Source organism: Athene cunicularia (assembly GCF_003259725.1).
Source record: "Athene cunicularia isolate RWA chromosome 27 unlocalized genomic scaffold, athCun1 chr27_part1, whole genome shotgun sequence".
Lineage (NCBI taxonomy): Eukaryota > Metazoa > Chordata > Aves > Strigiformes > Strigidae > Athene > Athene cunicularia.
The window spans coordinates 5,401,195-5,418,277 of NW_020799138.1; the positions used below are offsets into that span (position 1 = coordinate 5,401,195).

Sequence of the window (17,083 nt, forward strand, 5' to 3'; positions counted from 1 at the left end):
TTCCCTGGCTGCTGTGAGGGGAGTTTCCAAGGGAGGTGAGAGTGGCCTTGTAGTGACAGCAAGCAACTGCCTTGGGTGCGTGGCATCAGGGTGCTTGCCCTCATCATGCCTGTGCAATCTCTTTGATTGCTCCCACACCTGATCCTCCTGTACTGCACGTAAGCCTTCCCTGGTCCAGATGTTCCGAGGAGAGTCAGGAGCCTCATGTCTTGACGGCAAATCCTGCCTCCCCTCCCGGCACATGAAAAGAGCCCACATGGCAGACCAAGCATGTCAGAAATGAGGAAATAAAATGGCACTGTTGACAGAAAGAAAAGCACAGCCTGCGCCACTAGGTAGGATATTTTGCTTTGGAGATGAGTGTGTTGGAAAATTACTGCCTGCGTGCAGTGACTGTGGGCCTGGGGCGGTGCCGGAGCAGTATAAAAGCGAGTCCTTCTCCTCACTCTCTCATTCACTCCTCTCAGCTCCATCTCCTTGGGAACAAGGTGAGTTGGGACTCGTTTCTTGCCTTCCTCCCCATCTTCCTCCTCATCCTCTCCATCGTGTCTTTGTTGGTGCATGAATCTACTTATCCTGGGAGTGGGAAGGGGGCAGAAACTTTTCAATGGAGAGAGGCTGGGGCTTGCCTGAGCTGAGCTATGGATTTGGCGGCGATGTCCTTGTATTTGGTAGCTCTTGGCAGGATTCTTTTGGGCTGATGGGAAGGAGAAACTCGTGGGCCTCCCTAAAAGGCCTCCACCTCTTCCCCTTGTCTCTCTTCTCCCTCATGGTGGCGTGCCAGGTGGCTCGTCAATCCCCCCCCACGCTTTGTTTTCCACTTCTACAGTCCAGGTTCATCTTCACAGTTGAGTCATGTCCTGCAACATCCCGTGCATGCCCTGCCAGCCTTGCCGTCCCTGCGGCCCGACCCCGCTGGCCAACAGCTGCAATGAGCCCTGTGTCAGGCAGTGCCAGGACTCCACCGTCGTCATCCAGCCCTCCCCCGTGGTGGTGACCCTGCCCGGCCCCATCCTCAGCTCCTTCCCACAGAGCACCGCCGTGGGCTCCTCCACCTCCGCTGCCGTTGGCAGCATCCTCAGCTCTGAGGGAGTGCCCATCTCCTCCGGGGGCTTTGGCCTCTCCGGCTTGGGCAGCCGCCTCTGCGGCAGGAGGTGCCTCCCCTGCTAAAGCTGCTGGTGACGGCCCTGGGGAAGGCCCCCAGGGACACACAGGCTGGTACCAGACTGGCTATGGAGCACTTGGTTCTTGCTTTCGGAGTGGTTGAGCAACGCCTGCACCCCTTTGTGACAGGTAAACTGACACGTCTGGATTTCTTCCAGGCCTGTTTGAGACTGACTCCTTTTTGTCACTGGTGCTTCCTGCACTGGATCCTCAAATTAGAGCAAACTCCTTTGACTCATTAAAATTCTTCTGAATCTCAGCCTTCCCGTCTGTTTCATCCTTTAATTTGCAGGCAGTCTCCGAAGATGCCCAGGGAGAGGGCTGTTTCTTTAAGGTAGGTTTTGGGAGGAGGTTTTTGAGGTTGATTGTGCAGTGTCTGTTTTCAGATGTTTGCATAGTGTGGTTAGTAATGCTTTGGGTTACTCTGTACTTTCTAGTGTTCTGTGACTCTTCCAAAACTAACAATGCTGACAATATTCCAGCCACAAAAGGGATTTTATTCTGAATGACAGTCATGGCTAATATTAAACTCTGTGGAGGGAAATTCCACACATAATGCTGCTGTGTTTCTCTAGTGTAGCAGCATAACTTGGTCTGCATCTGACAATCCTTCCCATGCCATGATATTTTCTCTCTCTTGTGGCCTGGGGATCCACTTCCCATAAAAGCTGCATGACATGATTCTTTGTATTCTGCACAAATGCTCCATCTGGAAACAATTTCTTCTTTCTGTGTTGTAGGAAAAAGCCCTGTGCAGAGACCAAAAAAAATTTTTGACACAGGACTGCTGAACTTGTAGAAGCTTTTACCCATTTCTTTCAAACCTTGGAACCAGGCAGTCAGACGAGATCTAAACAGCCCTCTGTAGCATGTAATCCTGACCTGGGATGTCTAGAGATAAAATTTCCACCACAGAGGCTTTCTCACCACTTTGTCAGTCCTCTGATGAGTGGCCGCTTTCAGAAAGAGGTTCATTGACTGGACATGTCTGCCTCTGGAGGGGTAGTAAAACAGCCAGAGGAGAGCTGGCCTCAAATCTCAGCCTTGCAGGAACCCTTCCTCCCTTTCCTAAGCCTTTTCCCAGCCAAGGAAGCTCCCCACACCAGGGTGTCATGGACAGCACAGAGACACAACCTGGCTTCTGAGACCTTAAATTCCTCCAGCCACTGGAATTGGTATATCCCTGTGGTGTTCAGTCATGTGGTGAGTTGGCTGCTCTGCTTGGGGTCAGCTGACATGTGGTATGAGAACAGATGTGGACTTTGGCCTCCTCTCTAATGGTACTATAGTATGGCACAAAAGTGGTGTATCTGATAGTAGCAGGTGGTCTGGAAGGTAACTCTTTTCTCCACCATGACTAGTCCCTTCTGCTGTCTGACAGTGTTCAGTTTCCCATGGAATCTGGAAAAAAATGGGATTCAGTGATGGCACAGGGAAAGGCTCCATGATGCAGATGATCCTGGAGAAGGCAACATGTTTCTGACTGCAGCAGGAACTGGAAGGCTGGACACAGCAAGATGGACAGTGGTTTGGGGCAGGAGCTTAGAGATCTCAGTTAAGTGTGGATCTATACTATACTATCCATATTATCATATACTATCTATACTATAGTATACTATAAAATATTATCTATACTATAATATGCTATCTATACTATAATGCACACCATCTCTTGTAGGATGGCCTGGTAAAGGAGCTGTGCTGTGACCCTGCTCCAGGTCCCTAGTCTGCTACTCAGAGTCTCAGGGAACAGCCTGCAGAGCCTGGCCCTTGCATGCTGGGACCAGGACATCCCCATCAGGGTGAGACAATCAGGAGCTGCTATGAAAGCTAAATCCCACTTCTCATTTCCTGTCATCTTGGGTTTCTCCTGGGTCTCTGAGTGCTCAAAAAACAGAGCTAGAAGGAAGGAAATAGAAGGACATAAAGGTGTTGACATGAAAGAAGAAAGTGGTAGCCACAGTGTGCTGCATTGCATGTGTCAGCCACGAGAGAAATTGGGGTATCCTAATATTGTTATCAGGAAAAGGACTTTCAGTTTTCTACTCTCGCTGCAGAAGACTATCTGTGTTGTAAAAGGAAAAGACAACACATCTGCAGGACAACAGAGAGCTCCCACAGTGATACACATCTGTAGTGGGTTAACCTGAGGTTGTGAGTTAACCTCAGAGGGCAACAGAGCACCATACAGCTGCTGGCTCACTCCTTCTCCTTCAGGAATGGGGAGGACAAAACAAAAAAAAAAAGGATTGGGAATCAAGACAAGTGCAGGGAGGGATGACTCACACATTATGGTCATGGTCAAAAGGTAGACTTCTTAGAGGGAAAAAAAAAATCAATTAAATTTGAACATCACCAGCACCACCACGTAATTTGACACCTTCCCCCACCTCTTCCTTCTTCCTGGGCTCAGCTTTGCTCCCAATTTCTCTACTTTATCCCCCTCAGCAGCGCAGGAGGGAAGGGGATGGGGGTTGTGGTCAATTTGTAACTGTTGTCTCTGCCACTCCTTCCTCCTCAGGGGGAAGACTCCTCATACTCTTCCCCTGCTCCAATGTGGGTCCCTCCCATGGTCTGCAGCTCTTCATGAACTGCTCCAGCATGGGTACTTTCCAATTGGTGCATTTGTTCAGGAGCACTGCTCCAGTGTGGGTGCCTGGAGCACCTCCTCTTCCCCCTTCTCCACTGACCTTGGTGCTGGCAGGGTTGTTTCTCAGATTTTCTTACATTTGTCTCTCAGCTTTTGCACAAATTTTAGCCATTTTTTAGCCATTCTTAAATATGTTATGAAAGAGATGCAAAGCTAGGACTGACATAGCTTTGCCCAGCAGCAGGTCCATCCTGCAGATGCCTGAAACTGGCTCTATACAACATAATTTCTCACAGAAGCCCCTGTTCTCCTGCTCCCTTCCTTTCCCCCCTGCTTCCAAAACCTTTTAACGTAAACCCAAACATCATCTATAAACACTGATCCCAGGTGCATCAGAAGAGACAGTAAGAGAGAGGAGGGATAGATAGAGAAAGGAAAAAGGGAGAAGGTTGTTTTTGGGATCAGGAAGGAAATGCCTTTTTCTTCTCTCTTCTTTTTTCTTTTCTAACAGTAATAGCACCTTGAGAAAACAGACAGAAACCCACATGTGATCTGGTGTTTCACAGCATTCTGCCTTTATTCAGGAGCAGCTCCCTGCAGACACCTGTAGCAAGTGTGTGTGTGCATTTGCAAGAGAGCCTGACACAGTGTTTGCCTTGTCTAGAAGAATTTGGATGTCTTTGTGATGGCTTTTCTGTTTTGACTACACAGCTTGCAGTCACAAGTGACAAGATAAATCTGTTGTCATGAATAGTTCTGCTGACACAACCATTGATAGATGTGGAGGGAGAGAACAAAATACTCCACCTGGGACAGAAGGTTCCAGCCAGAAAGGAAACCATCCAGAGTTTTACTATGTCCCTTTGTCTTGGCAATTCTGTCTTTAATACTAGGGAATAAAACACTGGAGCAGATTGGCAGTATAAGGGCAAACTCTGTCCACAATAAGTCACAGCTGCCACATCCCCAACTTATTATGAAAGTCCTGCCCTATGGGTGGAATATCATCCTTCAGGCCAACACATATCCCTCTTCCCCCAGAAGTCCCACCCCTCTGCTGGACAGATGGCCTGTGACAACTCTTTTTGCCCCTTATTTGGAGAGGTCGCCATTCTGTAAAACACCATAGTACACATAGTACACATGTACACATGGACCAGGAATCACAGTCCCACCCATCAGAAGCCCTCTGGGGGTCTCTGCTGCTGTAGTGGAGCAGTTGCAGTGAGCAAGTCTTTGGATGCCATGTGATCAGGGAAGGGCATCATTCTCACTGTGGTCAAGCTGCCCTCAGATCCAGGTTTTCCACTGAGTAATTTAATCTGTGAAAATACTACTGTTCCTGGGCAGAAAAGAAAGATCATTTTCAGGGAGCTTCATTTGTCCATTTCTATATTGGACAAATATGTTCTTACATCACCTTCTGCACAGACAAACTGTCAGAGTTGCCTAAACTTCTGTCAGTTCAGAATTGGCAATTTTTAGACATATTCCAAGATGTTAGTGAGTGTTCCTGAGTGAAGAACACTGTCTCATCATATGAGTAAGAAGTCCAATTTAAGGATCAGCTTAACTTTCCATTGCCAGTGATCAGCCCTTAGCTCAATCAGTCTTCTCTCTCCTTGATGCAAAAAGGCAATGGTCAGAGGTATTTCAGAGCTTGAAAAGTGGAGCAGTAGAAAGGCTGTTTTGTTCTAGTGACCAGGGATGTAGCCCAGTGGTCAAAGTGGTGAATCCTTTCCCATGTGTGGCTTTCTTTTTCCCAGTAGGTGCACAACATGGGAGCAACTCCATCTGTTGAAGTGTATTCATAGTACAGAAGTCTTCATCTCACAGAGTCACCACTCTGTTCAGTATAGCTCTAGTTAGTTGTGGTGGGTTGAACTTGACTGGCCGCCAGGTGCCCACCAAGCTGCTCTATCACTCCCCGTCCTCAATCGGACAGGGGAAGAAAATAAAACAAAAGGTTCATGGGTTGAAAAAAGGCCAGGGATATCGCTCAGCAATTAGAATCACAGGCAAAACAGACTCAGGGAAATTAATTTATTTTATTGCCAATCAAATCAGAGTAGAATGAGAAATAAAAACAAATCCAAAAACACCTTCCCCCCACGCCACCTCTTCCTGGGCTTAGCTTCACTCTGGGCTTCTCTACTGTGTCCCTGCAAGTGCACAAGGGGGTAGGGAATGGGGGTTGTGATTAGTTCATTACACGCTGTCTCTGATGCTCTTTCTTCCTCATGCTTTTCCCCTGTTCCAGTGTGGGGTGCCACCTACAGGAAACAGTCCCTCATGAACTTCTCTGATGTGGGGCCTTCCCAAGGGCTGAAGTTCATCATGAGCTGCTCCAGTGTGGGTCCTTTCCAAGGGCTGCAGGTCAGGAGCAGACTGCTCCAGCGTGGGCCCCCATGGGGACACAGGTTCTGCCAGAAAACCTGCTCCAACATGGGTGCCTCTCCACAGGACTGCGGTTCCTGCCAGGAACCTGTTCCAGAATGGGGTCTCCATGGGGTCACAGCTTCCTGCAGGGCACATCCACCTGCAGTGGCTGGGGTCCTCCACGGGCTGCAGGGTGGATATCTGCTCCCCTATGGACCTCCATGGGCTGCACGGGGACAACCTGTGTCACCATGGTCTTCACCACGGGCTGCAGGGGAATCTCGGCTGTGACACCTGGAGCACCTCCTCCCCCTCTTTCCTCACCGACCTTGGTGTCTGCAGAGTTGTTTCTCTCACATTTTCTCACTTTTTTCTCCTGGTTGCTGTTGCACAACATTTTTTACCCCTTCTTAAGTATGTTATCACAGAAACACTACCAAAGTCACTGATAAGCTCAGCTTTGGCCAGCAGCAGGTTTGTCTTGGAGCCAGCTGGAACTGGCTTTGTCTGACATGGGGACAGATTCTGGTGTCTTCTCATAGAAACCACACCTGTAATCCCCCTGCTACCAAAACTTTCCATGTAAAGTCAATACATTAATACACTTATCAGAGTCACAGCCATGATTCACCTAATTCTAAATGTCCCCCTGCAGCCACATGAATTATACCTTGGATATGGGCATGTGGCTCCACTGAAAACGTAGATCTGCAATACCTTGCCTATAGACAGTGTGGAAGCAAAATACTTAATGTATCACAGGCCTTCTAGATCTCACTATTTAAGAAACATTTGAGCTAATTTTCTTGTCAGTCATCATGATTTGAGTGGATTATTTATAAAAGGATGTACTGTCTAGAGCCTCCCTATCTGAAGGATATCAATCACTGCTGTTATTTGCCATATCCTTATTATCTGATACAGTTTTGTTGAAAAATGGGTTGTAGAACCCTGAGGCATATAAACTCTGTAACTGCCCTATTTGGAGAGACTTCACAACAGAGTCTGCCACTGCTGCTTCCTGCTCTCCCCTACAGCTGTAGTAATAACCTGCATCTGTCCTGACCTGATCACAACTGTATTCCAGTTATTTCTGTGACAACAGAAATGGATAGAGAGCTCTCTTCCTCTCCTGCTACCTTGCAGACAACTCACATCAGTTGAAGCTAATCCCACTTTACTTATCTGGAGAAATAGTTTATTTCTGCTTGCTGAAGTATAGGAGGCATGCCTATGACACCAAGCCCTCCCTCCAATAACTTATTTTGCCTCTGGCCCAGGTAGTTAAGAAAATGAAAATAGACTTAGCACGAGAAGTCACTTATGTCAGTATAATGAGAGGAGACGGACCAGATCTACTTGCATAGCTCCCCTGACAGACATGAAGAAGCAGGATGATTCACAGAGATGGTAACAGTTTGTCCTAGCCACCTATCTAACTACAGTCATCCTTATAACTTGGCCACTCATTCGTTCCCAAAAAAGGTCTGTAAAATTGAAGTCAAGAAATCAGAGTAAACAGGATGGTCTGTTTATTCTGTTTATTTGGGAGGGGACAACAGTAGTAAAGAGGAGGAACCTAGGAGGGGAAAAAAGCAGAAAAAGAGGATATGAGGCAAAATATCAAGACTGTTCAGGAGGCTTTGTTGACCAGACCTGTGCCTGATCACCACTGTTTGACTTGCTTACAGACAGACAAGACCTGGTGTGCCTTCGCTGGTACTGGAACTCTGGGAGCACTCTTCCAGCATCAGCGGGGAACATCTGGAGGCTACTAACACACAGTCCCTCTCCATGTCCTTAGCAGAAAATTTTGCATAAACCTTTTCTTTTCCTAGGGCCCTAGGACATGCTCCAGCCTGTGGTGGTCAAGTTGTAGCAATCATAGGTTGTTATGATGATCAGATCTCTGTGAGCAAAGAGGTGAAGGAAATTACCAAGGACATGAAACCTTCAACAGAAATGGCCTTTACAGAGAAGAGGTCAGCCAGCATGTTGGACACTGTGACTGAGGAATCACAGATGCCAGCAAAAGAGTCATTATTGAGGAAGTGTGTGGATGTGTGGAGGCATCTGTCATGGGCAATAGGCACCACCATGAAGAAGCGGCAATGAGGATGTGCAGGGAGAGGTGCAGGAGCACAACAGAGAAGAACACTGGTGTCTGTGGGACTGAGAAAAGCCCCAGAAGGATGAACTATTTCACTGAATCAATGTCTCTTTCTCCAACTATTTCTTCTTGTAAGGGAAGGGGAAATTGTGCAGATAGTCTATTTTTGGTCATCTTTTAGGAATTTCTGTGTTCCTCTGCTTCCTGATGACATCAGTAACAAGTGAAGTAGTAGGATATAAAGCATTCATTTTCCCAATTCAGATCTTCCTTTTGACTCACTGACTGTAGAAACACAAACAAATCATCAGATGTTGTGAGAAGATGTTTACCATATTTGCTATCTGGAGAATTTGCATTTATCTTCTAATTCTCCTTCAACTTAGAGATGATCAAGTCTCTCTGGTAACCCTGGTACATTTTTGGTTTTAGAGCTTTCATCTTTGAATTGTATTGCTCTACAGAAAAAAAAATAAAATCCAACAGATTGATATATTCTTTTTGGTTCTATCCTACTAAATATATCCCTTTTCAGCCTCTTTACAGAGAAGCACAGGACATGTATAAATGAGAGTGCTTCCTTTTGATGAGACATCCTTATTAGTAAAAATAAAGAAAAATCAATCTATGGCATTCTCCATGAAAATGTATAGGAGTGGTGTGTTCAAAATCTCTGAAACCTGTCCAGGTATAGCAGAAGGCCTTTAGAAGGAGCAAAAGTACTGCACATTGTCCGTGAGTCAGGACTGGATGCAAAGCATGCAATTTCAATAGGAAAATTAATATCTGAAGAATTTACCAGTGGTAATGGCAATGCACCGTTCTTGCTGAATGAAATCTTCCCCGCTCCAAAAAGACCTCAACAAACTGCGAAGTTGTATAATCATTTTGGAAGACTTTTTTAGGTTGTAGTAGGAATGTAATTCAGTGGAGCTTCTGGTCCTTGTGTTCCTTAGGAGGTCCAGCTAAGTAATCTATTTTTTATGAAAGCACCTGGGAGTCTGGATTCTATTATTAAGAAGGGTATTAATTTAAAAAAATAATTGTAGGGAGGGGGGTGGTAAAATGGAAAGTACAATGAAAGAAATACATACTGTTATCCACTGTAACAACCTCCACTAAAATTGTACCCAAGGAATATGACTGTACTGTCAGAAATGCACTAATTCATATTACGGTTACATATTGCTGTGCATGGGTTTTCTCTGGGAAGAGACTCACCTACCTTGATCTGCAGGCGATGCTCTTCCTAATGCAGCCCACAATGATACTGGTCACCTTTGTTGCAAGAGTGCATTAGTGGTTCTTGTCCAATGTTATATCTACCACCAGGACCCTCAAGTCCTTTTGTCCAAAACTGCTAATGAGGTTGTGCGTCTTAGCCTGTACTAGTGAATGGGATTTTCCCTCCCCAGGTGCAGGTTCAGGATTTTGCATTTCCCTTTGTTGAACTGCATGACTCCTGTCTGTTCATTTCTTCAGCCTGTCAGGGTAACACAGTGGTACCACCTCTCCCAGTTTTGTGTCATCTGCAAACCTGCTATGGATTCACTCTATCCATTGTCCAGATCACTAATGAAGAAATTAATCAATAGAGAGTAAAAATGATGACTGAAATTGTTTTCTTCCAACAAAACCCTAAAAGATCTCAAAGTACCGAAATAACAGGAAAATTCTCCACATTCTCTGCCTTGCCCTGATTGGATGTCTATCTGATGGTATACAGTTTGGGATTCCCAGCACATGAAAGGATCTAAGATTGTAATTCCTCTTTTACTTTCTTGTGACAGGTTAAATAAATGGTATTTTAATCAATACTTATAGACTTTAAGTGTTTTTCTTACCAGGATTATAACAAATATTAGTTCCAGTGCCTTGTATCTGTGACTGCAGTCACAAGGAGGTCTGTCTAGAGCAGCAGTGAGAGAGTTTTGCTGCACCCTATGTCTAAGATTCCAGGCTGCAACATTTCTGAATTGCCTACTTGGCTACATCCTTGTAAGAAAAATTGTCCCCAGATCTCACTGGGAAGAGTTTATAATGAATGTTCATGCTGCCTTTTAGCTGTGATGCAAATCCTTGAATGGAGAATTCAGTTTATATTTGGAAAGAGTAGGGAATGCCAGATGAGAGCTGATGATATATTTTCAGAGGGAAGCTAATGTCTGACAAAACACCTTCTTAGGTGAGCAATCCTCAGGAGCAATTACGATCTGTTCATCGAAGAGCATATGACATCCATTTGCCATGTCCAAAGCGAAAGGACCTAAAATTATGACAGACCTAAATATAACCAGACTGACAGGGGCTAGATGACAATTTGTCTCATCTGTTCATGGTGACTTACTCCAAAGTCTTCCTCTTTGTAACTTTTGAGGCTTTGCAACATGCTTCCAAAACTCCCTTGCTCACCTCAGGCCCTTCTGTTTCCCCAGTACCTCCTCACAGAGTACTCATTGTATTTTATTTGAGAGCTGTGGCACTACCAAATCACAGATGAGTTGCTGTGTCTTACAGTGGTTATAGGATGAGAGGGGTGCTGGGAAAGTTCCCTCAGACACGTCCCTTGCTTTTTGGATCTTAATGTTTTTCTGTTAGCCAGGGTGTGTGGAGAACTTCTTCCCTTCAAAGCCTAGTCATAACTTCATACTTCCTCATTTCTCTCCTTTTCTCACAGCTCTTATCCCACTCTCTGGCTTGGGCACATTCCTTTTCCTGTCCATCACAGGAGACCAAGGGAGGAAAATAGCCCTGGTGGACTCTAAGGGGAGGAGTTTCTTGGCTGGGCAGGGTTCCATCAACCTTGGGACCCTTCACATATTCAGGGATACTCTTTGAATGATGAAGAGGTTCAGAGCTTTTGTGAATTGGGGGCATCAAAGAGATCATGAAGCCTTAATGATCCAGACCTTACTGTGGGAAGGGGGGAGAAAGATTATGATTATGACATTTTGGAGCTTTTTGGTAGAAAGCTGGAATTAAGAATGAACTGGAATGATCAGAGCTTACCATTGTAGTATCTGGTGAAGGTGGTCATCCTTGATGTAGTCCTAAAAAGGGGGGCCTTCCCAAGTCCCCATCAACCCCTCCCTTGATATCCCCTTCCTGCTCCAGGGTACAGGGCTGTGCTATGCACACCACTCAGTGGAGCACACCTGTGAGCACTCCATGCACTCCCTGTCGCATGGGAGGTACCTCTCATCCTTCCTCTGCCAAAGCCTCATTCTTTCACCCCTGGAATAGGATGTTCTTGTCACCTCTGGGTCTGTGGCAATCCTAAAAACCCCGCTGAAGACTTGGTTCCTTGCTGTTTTTGAAGGTTGTCCTACCATAACAGGACACAGCCAGCTTGCATGGGATGATGCAGAACAGTATTTGTAGACACCACTGGAAGGTGATAACCAGCAGAAATAGTGAGGACTTATATTCCCCAAAAGAATAGTACTATCCCCAGAAAACTGGGGATCACAGCAGAAGGTGTAAAACTCCAGTGGGGCAAACCCCATGAAATCCCTAATGACCAAGCAGGTATGTGCAGAAGTGCAGGCATTTCTAGCTAGGCATGCCAGGACTCAACAGGGAGACCATGTTAGGAACAGCCCTTTCTTTCCATAGGGATTATGGAGCACACCCAACCTCCTTCTTGGCCTTTTTCAAGATAAGAGTTTGACTTGTTTTTCTTCAGTCTTCAGGCATCTCTCCCAATCACTATGGTCACTCAAAGATTATTGAGAGTGTCCTCACAAAGACATCAGTCAGCTCCCTCAGAACTCATGGGTATGCCCCATCAGGGCCATGGACTTAGGTATGTCCAGTTTGCCTAAGTATTGTCTAACCTGACCCTCTTCTACCAAGGGTATGTCTTCCTTGCTTCAGACTTTCTCCCGGTCTGTGGGGCCTGGGATTCCTGAAGACTGGTCTTGTAAGTAAAGACTGAGATGAAGAAGAAAGTCATGTCCTGTGTCACAAGGGCCTCTAACCCATTCACAGCAGCTGGCCCATATTTTCCCTAGTCTTTCTTTTGCCACTCATGTACTTGGGATGGACTGCTTTGAGCTTGGAGGAGATGATCCTTGAACATCAGCCAGATTTTTTGTCACCCTATTCCCTCTGGGACCTTATCCTTATGGATACCCTCTGGGACCACCACCTTATGGGTGTTTTCTGAGCAAATCTCTGAAAGACCAAAATCTGCTCTCCTGAAGTCCAGGGATTCTTTTTTTTCTTTTTTTCTTTTTTTTTTTTTTTTTCCTGCTTCCCCTTTGCAGGATCCTGAATGCCATCATTTCAAGGTCACTTGGATCAAGGCTGCTTTCAAATTCCACATCCCCAACAAGCCCCTCCTTATTAGTGAGTGTGAGGTCCAGCAGAGCTCTTCTCCTCATTGGCTACTCTATCATTTGGGTCAGGAGGTTGTCATCAGTGCCCTCCATGAACCACCTGGATTGCTTGTGCCCTGTTGTGTTGTTCCTTCAGCAGAAACTGGGGTGGTTGAAGTCACCCATGAAGACCAGGGCCTTTGAATGTGTGGATACTTCTAGCTGTCTGTAGAGGGCCTCATCCACTTGTTCTTGATGTTCAGGTGGCCTATAGGAGAAACACATTACAGTGTCACCCCTACTTGTCTGCTTTTTAGTAGAGCACTCAGTTGGTTCCTCAGCCATCTGCAGACAGAGCTCCATGCACTCCAGCTCATCTCACAGAAAGAACAACTGCACTTCCTTGTCTTCCTGGCCTGTATCCCCTTAGTGCAACACAGCAGTCAAGCAAGCCATCCCATCATGTCTCCATGATCCCAACAAGTTGCCCTGCAACTGTCCACGATTCTCTAGGTTTCTGTCCTGGTTTCATCTGGGATAGAGTTAATTTTCTTCCTAGTAGCTTATATACAATTGTGATTTGTATTTAGTATGAGAATAATGTTGATAGCACACTGATGTTTTTAGTTGTTGCTAAGTAGTGTTTATACTAAGTCAAGGACTTTTCAGCTTCTCATTCCCTGCCAGTGAGAAGGCTGAAGGGGAACAAGAAGTTGGGAGAGGACACAGCCAGACAGCTGACCCAAACTGGCCGAAGGAATATTCCATACCATATGACATCATGCCCAGTATATAAACTGAGGGGAAAGCTGGCTAGGGTCCGCTGCTGAGGAATGAACTGGCGTCAGTTGGTGGGTGGCGAGCAATTGCATTGTGCATAATTTATTTTGTATATTCTAATAATTTTATTATTATAATTTTATTACTAGTATGAGTATTACAATTATTGTTTTATTCATTTTCTGTCCTATTAACTGTCTTAGTCTCAACCCACAGGTTTTCCCTTTTTTTCCCCCTGATTCTTCTCCCCATCCCACTGGGTTGAGGGAGTGAGTGAGCAGCTGTGTGTTGCTTAGTTGCTGACTGGGGTTAAACCACGACAGTTCCCTAGTGTATTTGAAAACCCCTGTGACAATCTGCTTATAATTGGAAAAAAAATCAGTCAAGAGGCTCGGCAAACAGTGGGACCATCCTGTGCTTCTGTGTCCCTCTGGCAGGACTAGAGCTTGAACCCCTGTGGGGCCAGGAAGGAGTGGGGAATCTAGGGAACATGGGCAGGGTGAGGAGCTGGAGCTGCACTGGTGCTGGTGACTCACCCAGGTGCTGGTGATGCAGGTCTTGGTGGGAAGGAGACCAAGCCTTGATACCTGGGAATGGTAAGAAGGTACCCAGCACCTGGTAGTGGTGAAGAGAGATGGTAGCTTTTCCGCAGACTATGGATGGAAGAGCATAAGAGGAACCTAGTCTGATTTGTGAGACCCTGTATTTCATGTGACTCCTATTTTGAACCCAGTGGTTTCTGCAGGAGATCCATGGTCACCATGGTGACCATGGGGCTGCAAACAAGCCCACACAAGTGCCCCAGGCCAGTATCCTCAACCTGTACATGACCCCTCCGGCACTTGGGACTCATCTTCTGCTGGCACAGATGCGCTTCTGTCCCAGAAATCCTTTGGCCTCCCACCCCAGCACTGAAAAGGAGCCTTTGAGGGCTCCTTTAAACAAGGAAATGAGAAGGTAGCCACACAGGAAACCAAAATATACCCCGTATCATTAGCTGGGATGACCATAGATGCCTGAGGGGTGCCTCTCCTTTAATTACTACTTTAATTTGAGAAAGTTGAACTTTTTTTTTTCAAGTTTAACAAAAAAGAATATGTAAGTACTGTCAATAATAGGGAAGCCAAGTCACCTTGAGAGACCCTCAGTAAAACTGAATTGTAGAAATGAGCTAAATGAAAATGAAAACTGATTTGAATTTGCTGTGTTATCTGTGGGGAAGCAGGGGATCATGAGACACTGGCTAGCCCAAATTCTTGTGGGGATCTTGTCGTGGATGAAAGTATTGACACGGTAATGATTTAGGAAAATAATCTAGATTTATTATTAACTAACAACTATTTGTCAATACAAAATAACTCAGAAAGAAAAGCGATTTATTCAGGTTCTAAAATGACAAGATTCAGTCTAACTTACTTAACGGTACCTTAATTTATACACATATGTACATGCGCATACACAAACCAGACATATACATACAGAAACAAAGGGGTTTGGATTCGGTAAAATGAACACAAAAGGGACAAGCACACAGGAACAAGGGTAAGGGTAGGTACACACACACACACACACACACCCCCACCAATAAACAGGTGAAATAGAAGCTAGCTCAAAGAAAATTTCCCTCTCGAGTTTCGAGCAAATACTCACAATACCTTGGCATTCCTCAACGGGCGATGACTGAGTCTCGAGCGGGGGGACTTCGCCCTGGCCTTCTGTCTGGTGCGGACGACACCTGAGAGGCGTCCCAGCTCAGGGGAGATGCTGGTCACAGCCCGCTGCAGTCCAGGAGAGCCCAAAGGGTCTCTCTGGTGGTCACAGTTTATAGGGTCCAAGATAATTGACTTTTGTCAAATACTATCTGGTGCCTTCCGGCAGTTGCACAAGAATTTGAATAACATGCAGCCCTGCTATTGTTCCATCTGATCACATCCCAGGCACAGGTGTGTCAAGCCATCAGGAGATGATGGGCCAGTATAACCTTTTCCAAGCAATTGGGAGGGGCAGGAGCCAGGCTGGTCAAGGTTATCAGTCCTTATCTCCACAGATTGGTGTATGGCCTGGGGGAATGTGGATGGAATCACACCTGGCACCGAGCAGCCCAACAAGGAGGGCAGGGAGGGGTAAGAATTGCACCACCACAGATCTCTATTTCTTACTATCATCCTGGCTCTAATAGTGTGAAGTGATGGCCCAAATGACCACATCCCTTCACCTATTCCCAGTAAGCAGGTATTTTGGGATTCCAAAGGACTGCAAAGCGTAACTCATATGGTTACTAGGTGACCATCTAGATCTTTAGCACTTGGGAAGTTGTGGGTTTTGTTTGTGGGTATTGAATTATTGATGCAGCCACAGACATGACTCTGAACAGCCAAGCTCAAATTCAAAGAAATAATATTGAATGTTGTCCATGGTGTTTCCCATTTATTACTTGATTCTAAACAGTTTGGGCAACACTAGGGTTCAAACTGTACTTCCTGAAGGATCTACATAGCTTTGTGATTGTGTCTGGAAGACCTGTTCACCATACTTCCTGCAAATACTGTAATGCTTGGAAACATTCTCCTGTCCTTCCTCCTGAGGGTCCAACTGCCCTGTTGTTTTCCAGTGGGACCAGACTTCAAGGCTCTAGTGAGGAGCTCAACTTGGTAACACACCATCAGACAGATGTGGGAAGGTGCCAAAAATGAGATTCCTACCACAAGAAGTTACATCACTGCAAAATTTTCTTCCCGTATAGATGTTAGGATGGGATGAATCTCCTGAGTGAACTCAGTAACCAGCCAGTTACCAGCTGAGGGAAAGTATTTTCCACACCTGCAAATCTAGTTGGATGTATATTCCATCTAGTTTTTTTCCTGAGAAAGGATCCTGAAATGCTGGGGCATCTAAATATCAGACACAGGAGAAGGGGCCCTCATGAAGCAAGAGCCACCTGCCAGCAGGGCTCACAGGTGCTGCTGGATGCAGAAGAAACTCCCAGTGCCACCACCACCTGTCGGTGCAGATGGGGAGATGGGCTGCTCGCTCAGGCACTGGTTGGGCTCTCCATTGTCTGCAGGGCATGCTTGAAGATGGAGGAGGGCATTTGTCTGCAGGGATGCAGCATTGCAGGCCCTGACAGCTGCTGGCTCCACAGGAGCCAGGGACATCTTCCTCAGCTGCAAGGAACAGTGTCTTGACAGAAGCTCCCTGCCTTTGTCTCACCCTCCCCTTCCTACAGGAAAGCCAGTGGCTCAGCTTTGTGCCTGCAAGATCCCCCCCAGAGCAACACCTGCCCCCTGGCAGCTGGGGAGAGCATCTGGAGAGAGAAGGACAACACAGAGGGCCAGGCTGGGATGCAGCACAACTTTAATGAGTTAGCAGAGGAAAAGGAGGTTCTCTGAGTAGGGGTCACAGTGCAGGGAGCACCAGGGGTAGCTAGGAGTCTTTGCCCCTTGGCCAGGGTGGAGTTTGCACTGGGCATTTGCCCGCTTGCCTGCCTGCCCCTGAGAGGGAGAGGGGCCATCAGGCCCTTCCTTGGATGGGGCTTAGCAGGTGATCACAGCCCAGGGGAGCAGAAGACAACAGAGAAAAGAGAGAGAGGAAAGAGAGTGAGAAACAGGCAAGTTAGACAAACAGTTTTCAGAGAGCCCAGGCATGCCTCCTCCTGCCGTCCTTTACAGGTGGAGCCATGGATGCTCAGTCTCTCTGAAAGCCATATCCAGGATCTCCATGCTCAGTCCTTCTTCTGGGTTC

The 17,083-nt window shown here is 46.3% G+C and overlaps 1 pseudogene; it reads left to right on the top strand.

Moving 5' to 3' along the window:
* The first annotated feature begins 356 nt into the window (after positions 1-356).
* Positions 357-1,170, top strand: LOC113489158 (annotated as a pseudogene).
* Positions 1,171-17,083: the final 15,913 nt, after the last annotated feature.